This window comes from Microtus ochrogaster, chromosome 2 (assembly GCF_000317375.1).
Source record: "Microtus ochrogaster isolate Prairie Vole_2 chromosome 2, MicOch1.0, whole genome shotgun sequence".
NCBI classification, from domain to species: Eukaryota; Metazoa; Chordata; class Mammalia; order Rodentia; family Cricetidae; genus Microtus; species Microtus ochrogaster.
The window spans coordinates 29,375,957-29,392,354 of record NC_022010.1 but is presented as its reverse complement, the minus strand read 5'-3'; the positions used below and the strand labels follow the sequence as shown (position 1 = coordinate 29,392,354).

General features: G+C 46.1%; 1 protein-coding gene across 2 annotated transcripts in view; it reads right to left on the bottom strand.

The window, feature by feature from the left end:
- The window catches only part of Mtus2 (microtubule associated scaffold protein 2), a 374,670-nt gene that overhangs the window by 348,294 nt on the left and 9,978 nt on the right, over positions 1-16,398 (bottom strand). For both annotated transcript variants that reach the window (XM_026785020.1, XM_026785024.1), the window contains exon 2: positions 15,649-15,719. The gene's annotated coding sequence lies outside the window, so the exon portion shown is untranslated. The remainder of the gene's footprint in view (positions 1-15,648; positions 15,720-16,398) is intronic.

Here is a 16,398-nt window from a genome sequence, read left to right as displayed (position 1 = left end):
CCCAATCATATAGAAATGACCCAACAGAACAATCATATAGAAATGACCCAATCATATAGAAATGACCCAACAGAACAATCATAGAACACAGAGGCCTTCCTCTTTACATTGTGGAAGTCCCCGGCCTAGACTCCCTAAATTTCACAGTGATACGAAGCATTCAGTAGCTACCAAATTTAAATTCTGAATTTTGATCTTTTCTAGGAGACAAATAGCTGACATGAAATGGTTCTGAGATGCTGGGTGGTAGCACCAACTGGCAGCTGCCCGCCAGGCCAGGACCAGCAGAGGAAATAATGACCACAGTCACAGGCACTGCAGAGCCAGGTGCTCACTGGGCTAGGTGGACTGGATGCATTTTCAAGCTATGACACTGTCAGCGTATGTTGGGTTTATTGGATGGAATCTCATCAGAAATCATACTGGCGAGTTTTATGTCAGTTTGACACAGGTAGAGTTACCTGAAAGGAGGAAACCTCCACTGAGAAAAATTCCTCCATGAGATCCAGCTGTAAGGCATTTCCATAATTAGTGATTGATGGGGGGAGGGCGCAGCCCATTGTGGGTGTTGCCATCCCTGGGCTAGTGGTTCTAGGCTCTTTAGGAAAGCAGGCTGAGGAAGCCATGAGGAGCGAGCCAGTAAGCCGTACTCCTCCATGGCCTCTGCGTCAGCTCCTGCCTCCAGGTTCCTACCCTGACTTCCTTCAGTGATGAACAGTGATTTGGTAGCATAAGCCAAATAAACCCTTCCTCCCAAAGTTTCTTTGATCATGGTGTTTCATCATAGCAATAGCAACCCTAACTAGAACGTCAAACAAGGCATGCCTATATTATCTGAAACAGAAGAGCCGAGTGGCTGAGCTTATGGTACACACGCCGCACTAACACCTTCAACCCTCTCAAACTTCTTCAGCCTTGGACTACGATAGAATGATCAGCCGGGCGGCGGTGGTGGCGCACGCCTTTAATCCCAGCACTTGGGAGGCAGAGGCAGGCGGATCTCTGTGAGTTCGAGACCAGCCTGGTCTACAAGAGCTAGTTCCAGGACAGGCTCCAAAACCACAGAGAAACTCTGTCTCGAAAAACCAAAAAAAAAAAAAAAACCAATGATCAGAGGATGGGCACAAACCCATGGACAATGTGAGGCTACATACTGGCTCGAGGCATGAGTCACTGAGTCAGATCATGAACTGCATCAAACTTGCTTGTCTTCCTGGGGACCAGTGTGTACCTCAAACTAGCAACAAATCCTTCCTGATGGGATGGTTGTGCATGACCTCAAAGGTCTGACTCAGAAAGAGTACCGGGCACTGTACTCAGGAATGACATACATTGATACACACATAGATACATACATGCATGCATACACGTGGTGTGGGGACACGACAAAGTAGCCTCCAGATCTACTCAAAAAGCTCAAGAAGCCCATTGCTGAGTAGACTAAGGAAAACAACAGCAGGAAGAAGACAGGAAAGGAGACCTTGAACCCCACAAGCTTCAGGTGACTTCTTTGGACAAAGATGAGGCAGGACCTCCAAGGTCCTTCGGCACAGTAGGAGCTCACGGCCCTCCTGCACAGTAGGAGCTCACGGCCCTCCTGCACAGTAGGAGCTCACAGCCCTCCTGCACAGGAGGAGTGTGCTCAATCTCCCCCTCCACCCATGCACAGGAGTATAGTGCTCAGGGGAGGAGAGGGAAAGGTGTGAATAACTGGCATACGTCTGTGTTTTCTGTATTACGTCCCTGCTCTTCTCCCTTAGCAGAGAAATGATAAATATTGAAATAGATACTGTTTAAAATTATAAAACAAATAACAAAATTTCAGCATGCTTGAGAAATAGAAAAACATTCAGAAGCTTTCACCCTACTGGGAAATATCTATGATTATAGGGTTTTTTTTTATATATACATGTTGAACCAAAGTCATTTGTATATAAAATTGTGATTCCTGTTTTTCAGTTACTGTGTCCCATTAGGGTGTTTTCCTATGTTACGATTATCTTCAAAAGCATCACTTTTAATGTCTAGGGAATTCGCCCAAAGGATATATCCAGTCCCTGAGCTTTCAAAACCCTCATGGCTTTCCACCCTTAGAAATAAGCCCACGAGCAAGAGCGTGTGTGCAGAGGGCTCTCTTTCCCACCACACACTGGAAGGACAAACCCCAGGAGCAGGACAGCGGGGCATGGGGTGTCCCACACTTGCTGATTTTTGTTTTGTTTTACTCTGTTTTGTTTTTCAAGACAGGGTCTCTCTGTGTAGCTTTGGTGTCTGTCCTGGAACTAGCTCTTTTAGACCAGGCTGACTTCGAAGTCACAGAAATTCGCCTGCCTCTGCCTCTGTAGTACCGGGATTAAAGGCGCACACTCTAGACTGATACAGTATTGACATATTTGTGGTGCAAACAGCCTGCTTCAGTTGAGGAAGGTCAAAGAACGCGGGGCAGTAGGAGGAATATCGATAAACACGGAAGAGCAGGCTAGCCTCCATAGGAAATATCAAATGGAAAGAAGCTGCCTCCTAAATTTGAGGAAATATGAAAACAGTTCTTGGAGTGATATATATATATATATATATATATATATATATATATATATATATATATATTCCATATGCTTGGTGAACTTTGGGAAAGCAAGAAAGGTAGAGGGGTTTGCTTTTATAGAGTAAAATTCTTAGATTCCTTACAGCACTTGGAAGGCATCCGACCTCCAGGGCACATCAGCTTGTAATCCTTTTTTCTTCTGGCTTTCCCAGGATTCAGTCTTGCTGGTTGTCTTTCTGATGTCTCTCCCTTTCTAGTATCACGGAAGTGGGGGCTATCCCATCAGGCCTCACCCTCCGGATCAGTTACTTTTCCGTGGCTGGGATAAAGCATAATGGCCAAAGCGACTTAGGGAGGAGTTTATTTTGCCTTCCGGTTAAGGAAGGGATAAGAGTCCTGCGCGGCAGGGGGCGTGGCAGCAGGAAGCAGGCAGGGTGGGAGGGATGCGAACCTGGGAGCTCACACCTTAAACTCCAATCCAAGCGTGAGGCGAAGAGCAAACTTACAAGTGATAAAGACTTCTAATTGCAAAGTCCACCCCTGCCCCCCACCCCAGCATACTTCCTCCAGCAAAGCCACATCTCCTAAAACTCTCCAGACAGCACCACCCCACACGGGCTGCGTGTTCAAATGTTCAAGACTACCGGGGACATTTCTTGTTCAAATCATCACACACTTCATATTTTCTCAATTTCAAGAAATTGGTGACACTAGTTATGTCACCAATAGTGTTGAATAACCCCATTCCACTACCTTGTGCTATTTCTCTTTTCGTATTCCTGGACTACATGACTTTAAAGTCTTGGACTTAAAAAAAAAATAAAAATAAAAAATAAATGACTCACTCAGACCGCCGGCATCCTACACTTAAGAAGCAGAACTTTTTTTTTTTTTTGTTGTTTTTTTTTTTGTTTTTCGAGACAGGGTTTCTCTGTGGCTTTGGAGCCTGTCCTGGAACTAGCTCTGTAGACCAGGCTGGTCTCGAACTCACAGAGATCCGCCTGCCTCTGCCTCCCAAGTGCTGGGATTAAAGGCGTGCGCCACCATCGCCCGGCTGAAGCAGAACTTCTTAAGAAGCCATCTTCCCAGCTTTCCTCAGCTTGCACATCCCTTAGCGGGGCTTCTACAAAATTCTATACCCAGAATGTCCCTTTGGAACTGTGTTAACTTGCTACTGTGAATTAAAGTTAAGCTGGCCTAATACACTCATGCCAAGATCCTCAAGCAAGCCAGGCACCTGACCTGATCCCTGGGGCAACATCAGTATCGCCCTTAAGGTCAGTGTCTACTCTGCTTGGGGGCTCCAGGATTTAAATGCTGAATTAAGAATCTGCACTCTGGTCAAGTGGTGGTGCACACCTTTAATCCCAGCACGAAGGAGGCAGAGGCTGGTGGATCTCTGTGAGATCGAGGCCAGCCTGGTCTACAAATCAAGTTCCAGGACAGCCGGGACTACACAGAGAAACCCTGTCTTGAAAACGAAAATAAATCAATAATTAATTAAATAAACAAACTTTCATTCTAGAGCCAAAAACGATAAACCCAGTTTCATTCAGCTCTGCCTCCTCTCAGCTGTCTTCAATGGCCAAGTAAAGATGCTATTTTCATGAATTTCAGCTTTTCCCATCAACATATTGCACCCAATACTGACTAGTCCACAGTGAGAATTAAGGGATTTGAACTATTTCAGCATGTAGTAAGGTACCTCTTCGTTCTTTCTTTTCTTTTTTTTTTTTCTCATCTCATCATCAGTTTTTAGTTTTTTCAAGACAGGGTTTCTCTGTAGCTTTGGAGCCTGTCCTGGAACTCACTTTGCAGACCAGGCTGGGTTCGAACTCACGGAAGTCAGCCTGCCTCTGCCTCCCGAGGGCTGGGATTAAAGGCGTGCGCCACCATCGCCCGGCTAATAAATGCCTTTTAGTAGTAGGGCATGTTTAAGGTTTAGAGACGGGTGTATTTCAAGTTCCATTCCTCTAATTCAATTTAACACAAATCAAGAGTCAGCTGTAACTGTAGCTTTAAAATCCAGCAACAAGACGAGACATGTACTCAATGCTATTCTTTGGGGAACAAAGTCCTTACTCAGACGCTTTCCGGTTTAACTCCCATGTTAGCCTACTTTATATTGCTATAATAAAATGTGTGAGGCTGGATAATCTCATAAAGAAGGGTTTATTATTAAACTAACAGTTCCTGAGATTAAGGGGTTGGTAACAGCCTTCTAGTTCCTAGACAGTACAGAGCTTCACCTGGACAAGAAACCAGCAACCCCTGGTCTCCCTCTCCTACTTCTTATAAAGTTCCCAAAATTCAACTATGAGGACTCCACATAAAGACCATATTTAATCCTCATCACCTCTCACAGGCCCTGCCCCTCAACACCCCAGATTAAGTTTTCACCATCATAATACTTCACAACTGAGATTAAATTTCAACATATAAATCCTTGCGAAACACATGCAAGCCATATCTAAAACCACAGCAACTGGGTAGCAATAAAAGTGCATTTTAGTATTCGGTAAACAGATTTCTCAAAGAGATTTCCCCAGACGAGCGGCAGAGCTCCGAAGCAAACAGCAGATGCACACAGCTGCAAACATCAGCATCATGCTGCCCGCGCCGGAAGGGGAGGACAACAGCCCTTTGTGATGATCACCCGTATTGCCTGGGCTTCCAAGAGCATCTCTGCACCTCTAGCTTCTGTCAGCTCTGCAGAGGGCCACATCCTTAGAGATGCCCAGTGCAGTCAGCTGTGAGCTTCAAGACACAGCAGGCTGAGTGTACATTCTACCAAGATGACTTTGGACCTCATTACTGCTAATGATTTCCTGGTCAATCTGGGAGTTTGGTACATGGTCAGCATCCATTCACTCAAATGATATTCGGTATGTGTGAATGTATAATGTGCTCACTTGGCAATGAAGCAATCTGCAGCTCATAAAGATTTTGTAAGACCCTTATTTTAGGGGTTAGAGAGCTGGCTCAGAGGTTAAGGGAACTGGCTGATCTTCCAGAAGACCTGAGTTTGATTCCCAGTACCCACATGGCAGTTCACAACTATCTGTAACTCTAATTCGAAGGGATCTGACACCCTCTTCTGGCCTCCTCAGGTACTGCATTCACGGGGTATACGGATACACAAGCAGGCGAAACATTCATACATATAAAATAGAAACAAGTTTTTAAAGATACTCATTTTAAAGGCATCAGTTTCCCTGTCTTTTATCTGTGCTTTTCCCCAACACTGTTCTGCCTGGGAACATCTCTCTCCCCAGCACTTTAATCCCAGCACTCGGGAGGCAGAGGCAGGCAGATCTCTATAAATTCAATGGCCAAGTAAAGATGTTCACGAAATGGCATTTAAAAACGTAATCTAGGATCTTTCAGAATCATTAGCCCTATGTTGAGATTATACAAGTAACTAACAGGTTTCTGATTCTGCATAGGTCCATCCACTCCAGTGATGTTTTCATTGCCTTTCTCTACTGCCTGTCCCAACCCAAGAAAAAAGCCTTAATACTAGAACACAGAAGGAAAAAAAATAGCATAGAAACAGCTCTCCAGGACACCTCATGGCCCTTGGGGAACAAACAAGCTTCACACAAGAAGAAATTTCCACCTCTCCAAGAATGTATTTTTAGCTTGCAAATAAATGATTATCCCACCTAATAATGATATTCCCCTCCTCTCTGGCAACAGGGAGATACACTCAGCTTCTTTTTTTTTTTAATTTTTTTGATTGTTGGGAATTTCTTTTTTTTTTAGATTTATTTATTATGTATACAACATTCTGCCTCCATGTATGCCTGCTGGCCAGAAGAGGGCGCCAGATCTCATTACAGATGGCTGTGAGCCACCATGTGGTTGCTGGGAATTGAACTCAGGACCTCTGGAAGAGCAGTCAGTGCTCTTAACCTCTGAGCCATCTCTCCAGCCCCCTACACTCAGCTTCTTACACACACAAAACAAGGTAATTGTCATCTAAAAATATGAACCCAGGGTAGACAGGCAGCCAAATGATCTCAGAAACAGCAAACAAATCATCGTGATAAGGATGGGTACAGTGACAAAAATTCAACACTCGGCATGGGGTTCCGGAATTTTACTGTATCTGTCAGAGATTTTCCTATGAAATGAATCAACTGTCTAAAGTCTTGTCTCCAAGATGGAATAGAGACATCAAGCGAGACCACACCAAGAGTAAAAGTCCTCTGCAGCAAGATCAAGCTTCATTTTTCTAAATCCCTTGCCTTTCCATGTTTCTCATTTTGATGTTAAAAACAATCTCTGGGCAATGTATGTTTTTAATACTGTTGCTGCAAACAGAGCTTGATCAAAACCCATTGCCACTGGAAATGCCAAACATTATAAAGTCGAACCTGTAGACAGGGTCCCTGGGGAGGCCAAAAGAATGGCTGGCCCAGTGTTGCCTTCTCAGACCAGCGATGAGCTCGCCACACAAGAGCCAGCTGTGCTTTCTATGCTGTCCTTGGACCTTGGAAAAACAGCCTGGCTTGGTTCTCCCTGCATCCAAACACTGAATGGAGCGGAGGGCAGAGCAGACCTCACTGACAGGGTCTCAAATCACACTGCGCTTCATTCTCATCTGCGTCTCCATGCGAAGTTTATGGACATCCAGCTTCATTTCTCTTCCTCTGATAAAGTGCCTAACACAAGGCAACTCAGGGGAGAAACAGCTTCTTTTAGCTCTCAATTCCACTGCTGCGGGGAAGCCAAGGCAGCGGGAATTTGAAAGAGCTGATCACAACCACAGCCAGAGTCAAGAGCGGGGCGCGGGGTGCGGGGCGCGGGGGAGGAAATGAATGGTACCCAACTCACCTCCCCACCCCCACCCCTCACTAAGGAGCCCAGCCTGGGAAATCGGAATACTCACTTTCAGGGTGGCTCTTTCCACCTCAGTTAACCCAGTTACCCAAATCCCTCACAGGCTCGCCCACAAGGCCAACCGGATCTAGGCAGTTTTTAGTTTAAGACTCCCTTTCCCGGCGACTCTGCACAACTTGGAGTTGACAATTAAAACTAAGCGTAACAACAGGCACGCACGCTAAAGAGCCTCTTTAGGCCTCCAGCCCTGTGTCAGAACCCTCGCTCTCACCCTAGGGTCGAGGACTGTGCACAGTCCCCTGTAGGCTTGGCAAGCATCCGCGCAAAGGGGCAGCTGCTGGAAAGAAGGGGGAGGACCCTCCAATCCCCACTGCCTACTCAAAAAACACCAAAGGTGTGTTGGTCCCTCCGCTGTTGTTCAGGCAAGTGCCCTGCCACATGGCTACAGACCGGTGCCTACTCCCCATCCCGCCAGGTTTCCACAGAACAGTTTCTCCTGGAATTCTTTTTCTCTACCCACTCCTCGAGGTACTAATGTCTGCTCCTGTAAGCCTCCCCTCTCCCCGCACGCCCCAACAACAAACCAGAGCAGAGAAAAGGGGAGGACCTGCATTGTAAAGGATTTCTAGGGAGAGTTTCACAAACGACAAAACACGGGTAGAGCCGCAACCTGACAAAGGAAAGTCCAGTCAGAGGCAGGAATGAGAGATACAAAAACAGCTCTGGACAGAAGGGGATGAGCAAACAGAAAGAGGAACCATGGTGCATGCATAGAATAGTCTAGCTCCATCAGATGGTTCATTCAGGGACACGGAGAAAGGTTAGGATGCACGTGCGAGCGGCTCTCCCCATCAGAGGGGCAGATCTGGGCCCGTGGGAGTGGCTCTCCCCATCAGACAGGCAGCTCCGCGCCCCCACCCCCGCCCTAGCAGAGCACAGGGTTGTTTGCGCTTGCTCTGTAGCATCAGGTAGTGGCTGGGCGTGGGTCCTGCTATCAGCCAGCTGAGCCTGCATTTCCTCTGAGGACTCTGTCAGGCCTGCTTCTCCTATTATAGGTTTGTGTCGAGTCTGCTTTTTGGCACAGCTGTTTCATAGAATATTCCTCTGTGGCTGAAGCCTGAGAGGGCTTGCAGGATCGTCTACAGCGTTTCTGCGCGATCAGCTTTCCAAAGAAGCTGATGCCAGAGTCCACTCCAGCACTTTCTCGCGTCCCCCTTCGGAGAGCAGGTGCCTTACTTTTTTGCTAACCTAATGTTTGCTTTGAGTCTTAGAGACGACTCTCAAGACACCTTGGCGGCAGCAACTGTGTAACTGTGAAGTATGAGAAGAGTCTCTGGAAAAAGAAAATGCGACCGTTTCCAGGAGCATGGCAACGGTGGGTTTTGTGTATTCCCACAAGTGCATATGAATGGTGGTTTATGTAACAGAGTCTGCCGGATCCTGGATATATTAGCAAAGTTCTCAGAAACACACTAAGCAGTGATCAAAACAATTTAACTTGTGGATTAATAAATAACAACAAAGTTGTTACAAGGGGAAAAAAACCCACACAGCAGAATCTAAAATAAGTCACTAGAGAAAACACCCAACCGCACTCCCGCACCCCAGCTCTGCCTGCTGCCTGCCGCCCCTTCAGCTCCTTTAGCTCACAGTTACTGCTGCAATTAACACTGATGACCAAGTCTAGGATTTAGAATTTCCTAGGAGATAAACCTCTGGACACATCTGTGAGGGGGTGTCTAGATTTGGCTCACTGACCAGGGAAGACCCACCCTGAATGTGGTGGCTCCATTCCAAAAGCGGATCCTGGACTGAACAAGAAGAACGTGGGTGTTGGAGAGATGACTGGGCAGGAAGGAGCACCAGCGCTTCCTGCAGAGGACCCACATTCCATTCCCAGCACCCACATGGCTGCTCACAACCATCTATAATGAAAGCTGGTGCCCTCTTCTGGTGTGCAGGCAGCACTGCATGCATAATAAATAAACCTTTAAAAAAAGAAAAACAGAGGAAAGAAGGAACTATATCCAGGACTTCTACTACAAACGCCCCTCACGTGAAGGAAGTGATATGCCAGGAAGAATGGTGTCTGTGCCTGCCGTTCCACAAATGAATCATTGCCTTCGCCTCTCAGTTGTACTGCTGAGAGAGGAGGGAGACTGCACACCTTCCCATCCCCTCCCATAGCGACTCCACCCGGCACTCTGCTCCAGAGCAGCCAAACGCTCAGGTGCTTCGTACCATCGACAAACACTCAGGAAGCACCCAACACAGGTCAGGCCGCCATTGTCTGAAGAGCCAGGAAAATGGCTGGGAGCAGACCAGCAGCATTCCTGCCCAGATTTTAAGTACAATGACTATTATATAAATGGAAAAATAAAAACAAAATCTCCAGGAGCATGATGGCACATGCCTTTAACCCTAGCACTTGGGAGGCAGCAGCAGGTGGACCTTTGGAGTTTGAAGCCAGCCTGGTCTATAGAGAGAATTCTAGGACAGCCAGGCAGGAAACCCTGTCTTGGGTGGGGGGATCCTTCGCTGGGCAGGAGCGGATCTTAAGTTGTGTCTTCAAAGGGCCCTTTGGTTCATTTTCCAGCTGTTGTACTGAACCAAGCTAGCCCTTCAGAAGCACAGCTACAAATGAATCTCCCTGTGTGTAATCCCAAAGATTTTGCCCCAGGAAATCACAGCCAAGTGATTGGTGTCAACTCAGACTCTTGGTTGGAGAAGGAAAAAGATCCAAATTGTGTCCAAAATGTGTGAGTGGAAGCAGAAACCTTATCAAAACATCTGACAACAGTCCATCCATCTTCAGTTCCTCTGCAGTTTCTGGGATGGTTTCACGCATGGCCGACCCCTTCGGCACCATGAGCATCACCGAGGACTTTTCCGAGGCTCCGACTGTAACCCTTCTTCCCTAATGGGCAACCTGCTCAGAGACCACACAGCTGCCTGCGACCTGCTACTGAAGGGGATTCATTTTGTCTTCCTATCAGGATGCGTACCCAATTAATTACCAGAGGCAGCACTGTGCCAGCAGGACCCCACCCCGTGTGTGCTCTGGTGTCCTAGTTAGTAAAATCTGGCTTCACATCAAATGGACCACAGAATTAATCTTTCATACAGACGCAAATATAGCAGGACACAGATAATGGGGCTGGAAGCCCCCTCTAACAAAGGACAACAAAGAGGCTTATGTGATTGCTACCATTTTAACAGAATTGACCCCCAACAGCCATTTCCTAATATCCCAGGTCCATTTCAATATTCAAATGTATCTGGTGTTTTCTTCTGCATTTTCAGCCTAAGGAATAAATGTATTGGAAAATGATTGCCCTTGCCCTCCCAGGGAAGGCTTTCTAAAAATCTGGTCCATCTAACTTATTCCTGAGAGTCATTTTAGTTCTTTTAATTATATTTGTTTATTGGGCCTGTGTAGGCACAAGCTTGCATGCGAAAGTCAGCAGACAATATGTGGGAGTCTGTTCCCTCCTTCTCCCATGTGGGTCCCAAGGAACAAACGCGGGTCACTGGGCTTGGTATCAAACAAACACTTTGATCCACTAAGCATCTCACTGTCCTTCTGAGGGTTGTTTTAAAGCAGAACATGAGATTTACACACACTGATTTTGTTCCTCATGCTCCAGATATGAAGCTATTTTGGTCACATTTGGCATCCAGGTATTTCAGAATCAGAGTGGAGAATCAAAAAAGAAAAAAAAAAGACAAAGCAACATTTAACAGTCTCCCAGCACACCAGGAAGCAGGGTGGCGGACAGTTGCCTCTGGTCGTACTTATTTCCAGGATGCCCCTGGCCTTGGTCACCTGTTATCCGCTAGTGACAGAATTATCTGCTCCATTTGGGACAAGACAGGCAAGCCTGAAATGCACAGAACCACAGAAACGATTTCTGACCTTGTCCTGGTCAGCTTGTCAACTCAACAGAAGCCAGAGTCCTCTGAAAGGGGGGAATCTCAATTAAGGAACTCAGGTAAGATTTGGGCTGAAGGCAAGCTGGTAGGGCATCTTCTTACTTAGTGATTGATAGGGGAGGACCCAGCCCACCTCCGGACACGTGATCCTGGGCTCTATTAAGAAAGTAGGCTAGCAAACTAGGGGAAGCAAGGCAGTAAGCAGCCAGTAACCGTGCCCTCTGCCTTAGCTCCTGCCTCCAGGTTCCAGTCCTGTTTGAATTCCTGTCCTGACTCCTTCAGTGATGGACTGCCTTGTGTTAAGTATAAATGGAATAAACTCTTTCTCCCCAAGTCGCTTTTGGTCATGGTGTTGTATCACAGCAACAGAAACCCTACCTAAGACAAACCTAGCAGAGAGGAGCCCGTCATCCAAGGTCTGTGGATTTAGGCAAGCGAGTGGTAACTGGCTGCAGTGCCAGCTCCCCTCTTTCCACTCAGGACACACCACCTTTGGGTGTCTGAGAAACATTAACATGAGATGGGCTCTAGGTCCTGCGCAGAACGGAGCAAAGCAGCCCCCTTCCCAGAGAGGTCCTGACCACGTGACTTGGTGTAAGGTCCTTCTGAGCAGCTTCCCTTCCCATGGAGGTCCTTACCACGTGACTGGCATCTGGTCCTTTTGATGCATATACCAAGCAGAGGACTGATTCTAGAAGCCTAATGGTGCCCACCACAGGACAGCCCACTCATTACCCTTTCTTAGGAAGCTATCCATCCTGGTTAAATCTCAGTTCCTGCCAGAGATACATATCTTTGCCCCATCCTCCTCAAACTTGATAGTCTCTTAAAACGAACTGGCCCCATTACTAGGACCGCACCGTGCTAAGACCCATCAGATCGTCATCAGAAGAGCTATCACTCTGTTTCATTTTAACATTCATTAAGCTTCTGCTTGCCAACATTTCCCTTGGTGTTTTCTACAAGCAAATGATCATCCTCCCCGCTGGAAGGTGAGGAAAAATGAAACACAAAAATTATTAGTTCAATATCACAGGTGTCAAACATCAGCTCCAAAAATATCTTCATTTCCCTACTCTCCATGGTACGTTAAAGACAAAGGGAAAACCAAACACACTAACTCCAGGATAAGCTGAAAAGCAATTTCCGGGGGCGGGGTGTGGTGTGTGTGTGTGTGTGTGTGTGTGTGTGTGTGTGTAGAACCTTTGTGGTTCTACTTTCCTTCAGAGCTCTCTCTCTTATAAAAAAAATATGAATCTTTTCTTCAAAATGTTGATTATATGTGTGTTGAGAGGGCAAGGAGATTATAGACATAAATAGCAGAAATTCACCTAAACATCTCGCTGATTCTCCTAATTGCCTTCCTGTGCTTCTGTAGTAACAGTACCAAGTCCTACACCATGCCAAGACAGCCAGGACATGGGTCACGAGGGTGTGCACACACACAACTTGTGTGTGTGCAGATGTGTACAGATGTAAGCGTATGCACATAGAGGCCAGAGAGCAACTGTGTGTCCTCTATCACTCTCCACCTTAATTTTTGAGACAGGGTCTCTTGCTGAACCTGGAGCTTGCCAACTCAGCTAGACTGGCTGGCCAGAGAGGCCCAAAAGTCCTCCTGTCTCCCCCTACCCCTAATGCTGGCATTATAGACACATACCCAGTTTTTTTTTATGTTGGTGCTAGGGATCCTAACGCAGGTCCTCATACCTGACCGAGCCACCTCCCCAGCCTCTCTCAACTTTTCAATCACTATTCATATGCTCCTACCTTCTACTCCATATCTGTCCCCAAAGTGCTATGCCCCTTCCCCTGTGTCTGTCTAACAATAGCTACCAAGCACACATCAACACTGAGATACTAACTTTCGGTTTCATCAGAAGATTAATTATGAAATCTTGCAAGTAAGGAAAGGCTGGTCATTATGAACATACTCAACAACCCGAAATCAACTCCCTGGTGATAAGATAATACAGACTTAAAGGGTCTTTGAAAGTTTAAGTACCACACAGCTGGCAACTGGTCCTTCTGTCTGTGTGTTGCTTTTCTTGGTTAATGAATAAAGAAACTGCCTTGGCCTGTTGATAGGGCAGAACTTAGGTAGGCAGAGAAGATAGAACTGGATTCTGGGAGGAAGAAGGCAGAGTCAGAGACACCATGGAGCCGCCAGAGTCAGACATGCCCAACCTTTGCCGGTAAGCCACTGCCACATGGTGATATACAGATTAATAGAAATGGGTTAAATTAATACGTAAGAGTTAGCCAATAAGAAGAAAGAGCTGATGGGACAACCGGGATTTTAATTAAAACAGTTTCTGTGTGATTATTTCGGGGCTGAGCTAGCCAGGCGGCCGGGAACCAACAAGTGCGTCTCCCGCCAACAGGTAACCTATCTGTGCAACAAGCTCAAGTGACTAAAGTGGGAGGGGATCTGAAAACAAACACACTTTACAACATGTTTCTAGTTTGCCTTCTGCTGCTCTGAGGAAACACCAAAACCAACCTGAGGAGGAAAGGGTCTATTTCAGCTCCTACTTACAGCCTATCATCTAGGGAAGGCAAGACAGGAACTCATGGCAGGAACTGAAGCAGAGACCACAGCTGCCTTCCTTACACAGCCCAAGACCACCTGCCTAGGGATGGTGCTGCCCACAGTGGGCTGGACCCTCCTACATCAGTCAGAGATCAAGAAAATTCCCCAGAGACAGGCTTGCAGACCAAGCTGATAGTGGCAACTCCACAAATAAAGTTCCTTCCTTCTGGGAGGATCAAGTTAACAACAAAGCCCAGAACCACAGGAGCTGGCCAGGAAGTTCATTTAAAATCGCTTCCATTTTCTTCCCTAACTTTACACCCAGAAAGATCCGACTACCCCAAACCTATAGAAGCTTCGATATGTCTGTTAAATTCCTTTCAACCACCTAATTTTCCAATAAAAGCCACTCCTCAAATTCCTAATTCTCTCCTCCATCTCCTATGACAGAAAGCTCCCTTCCCCACCAACCAGGAATTAGGTCCAGACAAAGCAAAACCGCCCTGAGGGCATTCAGACAGCACTGTGGGAAATGCCACACTTGGGAAGCACTCGCTGCTCATATGGACGTCTCAATGACTTTTTAAATTGTATCTTCCTTAAAACTTGGATACATTCCTGATAGGTAATTTGACTATTTGCATTATAATTTTCTAGCATATGGTAATAAAATATCTTTTTCCAACAATCGGTTCGGCTCAACAACTTTCCAATTAGACGGGAATAAAATGTCGTCTGGAAGGAATGCTTTTGTCTAATTTGCACGGAACGCCATATGGGCTAGCCACTCTGACTCTCTGAAGCCTTTCTGAAATGTCTGAAAATCTCCGCGGCCATCGTTGCTCACTATAGCTTCTCCTCTTGGTTAACCTGGCTTTGTTTAAGGAGCACTGACTCGGCTGCCCATATAGCTTTGTTCTCTTGTGTTTTTTTTTTTTTTTTTTTCGTTCATCAGTTTCTGTTTTTGAAACAGCGGTCAAGCCACTCAGCCTAAACTTACTATATAGCACAGGCTGGCCTCCAATTGACAGTAATCCTCCTGCCTCTGCTTCTAAGTGCTGGCTCTGCATGTGCGAGGCCCCAGGCCAGGGTCCCTGGGTAATTTCGTTTATCAAGCACAGTTTACCAAAGCCCCACCCACCGCTGCAGCTTCTTGCCCCATTTCTGTCCATCGATGTGACTACAATAGTAAGATAAGCTTTTGTTGAGGCAGATGATTAATTACCATGAAGAGAGGCCCATCCCATCTTCAAAATCATTAGCAAAACATGAAGCTTGAATTTGAGTTTCAATTGCCATCAGAATGTATTCTTCACACTTCTAAAAAGACAACATGAAATAAACTTTCGTGTGAGAACTTGTTTCCAGTGGCTTATTTAATTAATGATATAACAAAAATAAAATAAATAAAACCAGTGTGGTAGAAATTATTGAAGCTGGCCTACTAGCTAATAGTAACAGCTTGGCCCAATCCAGTGTGTGATCTTCTCTGACAGGATAAGATGGGGGGTGGTCTCTTCCACTGTGGTGGGCTTGCTGAAGCCACGGCTTGGTGACTTTCCCAATTGCCACTGGGAACGCGAGGAGCGCCAGATGGGTCAGCAGTGGGTTTGCAACCCCGTTCTGTACTGCGAGTGCACTATATTGTTCGCACCTGCTAACAAATCTGACTTGATCCACAGAGTTCTTTTCCTCTTCACGGTGGCACAATTGAGATACCAGAAAGTGGGACTAACTCAAGATGTGAGTGCAAACAGAATAATGAATTAAAGAGCATTGTATGTGAGCTCACCTTGATCCCTCAAACAAGCTTCTGGGTCACTGGTGACAATCTAGTCTAGCAGACAATCGAGCTGCGGACACCTGAGAAAGAAGTGGAAAGACAGGAAGAAGAGTCAGCAAGTGTGGGCATTAGCTCTGTGATAACGCATCCTGCCGAAATGGAGTTTGTGCTGAGTTCTACACAGGAACACACCAGCTCTTCCCGTGGGCGCCATCCTCTGAGCTCCCGCGCTGGCTAATGCTAGGATCTAGGGGTTACTTAATCTTATTTCCCGATTAATTCCCTGTGGATTACATGACTGCATTTTCTCTCTGCCTTCATCCCTTGAGTAATTAACAATCTGAAAAAATGATCATAAAAGCACCCACAGAAATGAGCTGTTTGAAGAAGCTGACATCCTTTTCGTCAAGGGAAAGACGCTTCTGATACTTGGTGACTGTGTCCATTTCGTGGCTCCTGTTGCCTCAAATGCTACCAAATTTGTCCTCTTCCAGTTTTTATTTTATTTTACCTCAGGAGAAAGTAAGAATCAATGGAACTATGAACCCTACAACATTGAAGATATCGATTATGCCCTTTAAAAAGTTATTTCCAAAAAAATTTAGCAAAATAATGCAAATGGATGGAAATAGAAAACACTATCCTGAGTGAGGTAAGCCAGACCCAAAAAGAGGAGCACGGGATGTACTCACTCATATTTGGTTTCTAGCCATAAACAAAGGACATTGAGCCTATAATTAGTGATCCTAGAGAAGCTAA